Below are 6,299 nucleotides of genomic sequence, written 5' to 3'. Positions count from 1 at the left end.
GTTCTGTGAGAATAGAATCTGTGTTCGACCTACTCCTTGCAGTATCCCCAGTGCTTACTCCTGCACCGGACACATAATTGACACACAGTAAATAGGTGTGGAATGAATGAAAGATTGAACAGGTTACTTATGTTCCTGTGTCCCTCAGTGCTCTTGCCCATACACAGTCAGTATCAGCTTGTGGAAAAAGAGTGGCCTGTCCTCTCAGTAAACAAAGGACATTGCAGCCATTAAGCCATCAGCCGTGGCAGCCACCCTGACTGTGCATACTGAGGGGATTCAGGTGGAGAGAAATAGGATACTGGCCCCAGTGAGTTAAGGTGCATATCCAAGAGACCACACTGTTGCTTCCTCCCATACACAGAAAAGTTTGACATTTGTTTACTTGGGATGTCTGTTTTTCCTCAATTAACAGTCATCTTTTCATGTTCAAGATTTTGTTGTTGTTGTTGTTGCAAAAACTCGTATGTATCCTGGCTGTCCCCTTACCTCTTCAGAGCAGTCCCTCAGAGTGATGTGAGGGGCCGTCTTTTTGGCTTAAGTCTTCAGAAAGTCCAGGGAATAGAACATCATTCTCAACTGTTAGGTTGTGCATTTTTTTCAGTGGAAACCCCCTATGCAAATAACTCCAAGATTTCTATTTCTAGGCATGTGTTCAAGACTTACAACTCCACCTTCCTAGGGGACATCTTCAGAGAGCTGTCCCACTGCCACCTCCAGGTCAACATGGCCCAAACCATCCTGATCAGCTTCTGCTCATGACCTGGGACATTTAACTTCTAATCCTTTTCACCCCTTCTTCCTCACCCCTCATGTTCTATCAGCAGCAGCATGGGCTGAAATCATGCTTGCATGGATCTCATTTCTGTCCCTGCCTTTTAACAATTTCCTCTCGCTCCCTTGGGGAGCATTCGTCTTGGTGTAACCTGCTCACAGAGGTCTATGGAATCTCCAGGGTCTCTAAGTCCAGTCTACTGCCAGGGCCCAAGTCCTTTTTCTAGCCTTTGTGGCAGCTGGTCATGCTTTGAGGTCCTGCTTTGCAAGGATTAGATCTGATAGACAGAGTGCCTGAAGAACTATTGACAGAGATTCGTGACATTGTACAGGAGGCAGTGATCAAGGCCATCCCCAAGAAAAAGAAATGCAAAAAGGCAAAATGGTTGTCTGAGGAGGCCTTACAAATAGCTGAGAAAAGAAGAAGAGAAGTGAAAGGCAAAGGAGAAAAGGAAAGATACACCCATTTGAATGCAGAGTTCTAAAGAATAGCAAGGAGAGATAAGAAAGCCTTCCTCAGTGATCAACGCAAAGAAAGAGAGGAAAACAATAGAATGGGAAAGACTAGAGATCTCTTCAAGAAAATTAGAGATACCAAGGGAACATTTCATGCAATGATGGACACAATAAAGGACAGAAATGGTATGGACCTAATGAAGCAGAAGATATTAAGAAGTGGCAAGAATACACAGAAAAACTATACAAAACAAGATCTTAATGACCCAGATAACCACGATGGTGTGATCACTCACCTAGAGCCAGACATCCTGGAATGCGAAGTCAAGTGGGCCTTAGGAAGCATCATTATGAACAAAGCTAGTGGAGGTGATGGAATTCCAGTTGAGCTATTTCAAATCCTAAAAGATGATGCTGTGAAAGTGCTGCACTCAATATGCCAGCAAATTTGGAAAACTCAGCAGTGGCCACAGGATTGGAAAAGGTCAGTTTTCATTCCAATTCCAAAGAAAGGCAATGCCAAAGAATGTTCAAACTACTGCACAATTGCACTCGTCTCACACGCTAGCAAAGTAATGCTCAAAATTCTCCAAGCTAGGCTTCAACAGTACATGAACCGAGAACTTCCAGATGTCCAAGCTGGATTTAGAAAAGGCAGAGGAACCAGAGACCAAATTGCCAACATGCACTGGATCATCAAAAAAGCAAGGAAATTCCAGAAAACCATCTACTTCTGCTTTATTTACTATGCCAAAGCCTTTGTGTGGATCACAACAAACTGGAAAACTCTTAAAGAGATGGAAATGCCAGACCACCTTACCTGTCTTCTGAAAATCCTGTATGCAAGTCAGGAAGCGACAGTTAGAATTGGACATAGACAACAGACTGGTTCCAAATCATGAAAGGAGTATGTCAAGGCTGTATATTATCACCCTGCTTATTTGACTTCTATGCAGCGTACATCATGAGAAATGCTGGGCTGGATGAAGTACAAGCTGGAATCAAGATTGCTGGGAGATACCACCTTCATCTGGCTCCCGAGCAGCTGTGGTTCTCCACAGAGAGGTGAGGGGGGTGCAGGTGGGTGGTTGTCTGAGACCCGCCCCCCCCCACCCCAATCAGTGCAGGCCTGCCCTCTCCACATTCCTGCAGGGCAGGGTAGAGACACAGGCCCCAGCCCTCTGCCCTCACCCCCTGTCATCTGCCCCTTTGGGAATTCAAGACCAAATACCACTTCTCTCTCTTCCCACCCACCCCCACACATGCAGAAAACTAGCTCTTGCCAGTGTCTTCAGCTTCAGATGTTGTGAATTACAGCTTCACTCAGCACCTCACTGACTGCTGTGTTCAGGCTGTCTCCACCTTCTCCTGAGCTCATTAGGGCATTAGACCCATGGGGAGAGAACCAAAAGCTCCCAGAAGGAAAAGAACCTCAGCTTCAAATTTTAAACCTTCTATAACCCATATGGTGGTGGTTTGGTGGTTTAGTCGCTAAGTCGTGTCTGACTCTTGTGACCCCCATGGACTATAGCCTGCCAGGCTCCTCTGTCCATGGGATTCTCCAGGCAAGAATCCTGGAGTGGGTCCCCATGTCCTTCTCCCGATAACCCATATGCCTCCTCTCCAAATAAATGGAGGTCAAAATCTGTGAGTAAAAGCCAAGGCGACATGGGTCTAATTTGCCCCAATCCTGATGTAACTTGAGCAAGGAGAAGCAGGGGTCCCTTGTCATAGCTCAGAGTAACTCACCACATCGGTCGGTGTTTCTTTGTTTCCACACTGTCCCACAGAGAAAATCACAGGGTCACCCTGCCTTCCCCTGAATCCAATAGAGGCACAGACCACTTGAGCTCCTGCTTTTATCCATAAAATCTGGGGCCGTTTTGAAGTTGGCACCATTGTCATGATTTGTGCTGTGGGTTCTTATCATAAAGACTTTATGTTTTACAGGAAGCTGGGCTTCTGTGCTCGGAGTCTGCTTGGCTGGTTTTGTGTCATGTCTGAGGTACTTTCTGCAGGTGTCCATGTGGGGACGATGGTGCAGGCTCAACAGCAGTGATTTTGGGGGGGTGTCCCAGTCCCAGGCCCTCTGTGTGCAGCTATCCCCCATGGTCCCTAACCTCTGGAGGTCACTTTTTCCCATTCTGCCTAGCCCACCACCCCCAATGGCCTGCAACTTGGCCACACCAGTGGCATCTCAGCAGAGTTGACAGGCATTTGGTGGGGATCCTGATGGGCAGTGGCCTGGGAGATGCAGCTCCATGGACACAGCTGGCGTTGGCTTCTCGGGAGGGAGGCAGAGGGGAGAAAAAGCAGAGGATGTGATTCTAATGAGGAAGAGGGACATTGAGACTATTTCAGCATTTTCCCTGCACTTCTCCACGTGGGGGCAGAGGTGGCACCTGAGGTTGACACGATCGTGGAGGGGGGGTGCTCTTTAGGAAAGAACACTGCCTGGGGAGAGATCCCTGGTGTTCTCCTTACTTGATGCAAGTAATCAATCCTTTCTTCTCCTGGCCAAAAAAAAAAAGAGAGAGAGAGAATACAAAATTATGTGGACATAATTAGTTATAACATAAATCACAACAGATTACATATTTTAAAAAGCTAACAAATAAAATCACAAAATCCAGGAAAAAAAGACTGCCAGGAGAAATATCAATAACCCCAGATATGCAGATGACACCACCCTTAAGGCAGAAAGTGAAAAGGAACTAAAAAGCCTCTTGATGAAAGTGAAACAGGAGAGTGAAAAAGTTGGCTTAAAACTCAACATTCAGAAAATTAGATCATGGCATCTGGTCCTATCACTTCATGGGAAATAGATGGGGAAATAATGGAAACAGTGACAGACTTTATTTTGGGGGACTCCAAAATCACTGCAGATGGTGACTGCAGCCATGAAATTAAAAGACGCTTGCTCCTTGGAAGAAAAGCTATGACCAACCTAGACAGCATATTAAAAAGTAGAAACATTACTTTGCCAAAAAAGTCCATCTAGTCAAAGCTATGGTTTTTCCTGTGGTCATGTATGGATGTGAGAGTTCGACCATAAAGAAAGCTGAGCACTGAAGAATTGATGCTGTTAAATTGTGGTGTTGGAGAAGACTCTTGAGAGTCCCTTGGACTGCAAGGAGATCCAACCAGTCCATCCTAAAGGAAATCAGTCCTGAATATTCATTGGAAGGACTGATGCTGAAGCTCCAATTGTTTGGCCACCTGATGCGAAGAACTGACTCAGTGGAAAAGACCCTGATGCTGGGAAAAATTGAAGGTGGGAGGAGAAGGGTACAACAGAGGATGAGATGGTTTGATTGCATCACCGACTCAATGGACATGAATTTGAGCAAGCTCTGGGAGTTGGTGATGGACAGGGAAGCCTGGCGTGCTGCAGTCTATGGGGTTGCAAAGAGCTGGACATTGACTGAATGACTGAACTTAACTTTGGTTACTTCTGGTGACACTGTCAGGAAAGGATCTGATTGGGAAGTTCTCATTGTTAGAAAATTCATTGTTATACTGAAGTTATTTTGTTTTCAGACATGTATACAGTATCTTTCTGTTGGAACATGACAGGCAGGCCTGAAAATGTGTGAAGATGTGTCTAATCCTCTGTGGTTTTAGTGTTCCTCTTGTTGCCTAATCTCCCTCTGGTCAGGAGGATTATACTTGGCTTTGTGCCAGTGAGACATGGTTGGAGAACTAACTCTGATCTATAGTAGCTGAGAGGGAATGGCAGGTGTCACTTCTTGGTCGAAGTTCTGAGAGCCAGCTTGTGTGTGTGTTTGTTTCAGCTGTGCCCTGCCTCTTGTGGGATCTAATAAGTTCCCAAATGATGGATTGAACCTGGGCCCTGGGCAGTGAACGCACAGAATCCTAACCGCTGGACTACCAGGGAAGTCCCCAGAGCCAATTTAAATGACCCCTTTCCCTCTATCATAAGCGAAGCGAAGCTCATGACAGAGGCTGATCCATCAGTCTGAGTTCCAGTGCCAAGGGGACATAGAGCAGAAGCTCTGCCAAGCGTCGAGTGACCTGTGATATGAACAGGGTACAGGAGCACCTCATGTCCTTGAAGTGACTGAAGATAGAAGTCCATTGTTCACAGAACGTCACCTAAGCCACCTCACGGTAGTCTGGCTTTTCCCTGACTCACTTAATCATTCTTGGCAGGTCACAGTTTCAGTTCCTCAGCATTCTGACCATAGTTCCCAGGACGGCACTCATTCTTGCGAATTTGCCCTTAAAATGTGAAGTCCGGGTCTGAATCCAGTGTTCCAGGTGCAATCCCACTAGGGCACAATTGACCCTTTCACCTGGGATCTCCTCTGAGTAGCCTGAAGTTGCTTTTGTCTCTGTTTCTTCATGTGTGCTTTCATTGTCAGTTGTGTCATTGCTGTGGTGAAGTCTCAGTGAACTTGTGAACCAATAATTAGAGCCAAAGGCTTTTCCCATTGGTCTCTCACTGTTTAGCTGGGGAATGGATTTTTGGATCTGTCAACAAAGCATGAATAGTCAGCCTCAGAAAGAAATGGAAAGTTTCATTTGAGCCAACCTGAGGATGATAACCTGGGAGACAGCCTCTCAGAGAGCTCTGAGGACGGTTCTGAAGAGGTGAGGGGAGGGGAGGCCAGTATGTCTGTGATTTTAGAATTCAGGGGGTACAGTCAAGCACACATCTTGCTGGAAGGTTACTGCTCTTCATTCAGGAACAGACTTCTGAGTTAATGGTTTTAGTGCTTTTCCAAGTATGGGAAGATGCAGGAAACTGGGTGCATAAAATTTTCACCCAAAAACGCCTAATGATACCTGGCATCAGTTCAGTTCAGTTCAGTCACTCAGTCATGTCCGACTCTTTGCGACCCCATGAATTGCAGCACGCCAGTTTTGTCAATTTTCCGAGTACAAAATTCCTCACTCTGGTCTTCACCCTGAATTCCTTTTAGGGTATAATTTAGGTCAGTGACTGCAATAGCTCACAACTAGATTCCTGTAGGACTGGATGGTGGGCAACAATCTTTTTTTCACAGACTCCTCCATTTACGTCTTAACTTCAACCAAGGTTTGAG

The sequence above is a fragment of the Budorcas taxicolor genome, chromosome X (assembly GCF_023091745.1).
Source record: "Budorcas taxicolor isolate Tak-1 chromosome X, Takin1.1, whole genome shotgun sequence".
NCBI classification, from domain to species: Eukaryota; Metazoa; Chordata; class Mammalia; order Artiodactyla; family Bovidae; genus Budorcas; species Budorcas taxicolor.
Note: the sequence above shows the minus strand (reverse complement) of the source record.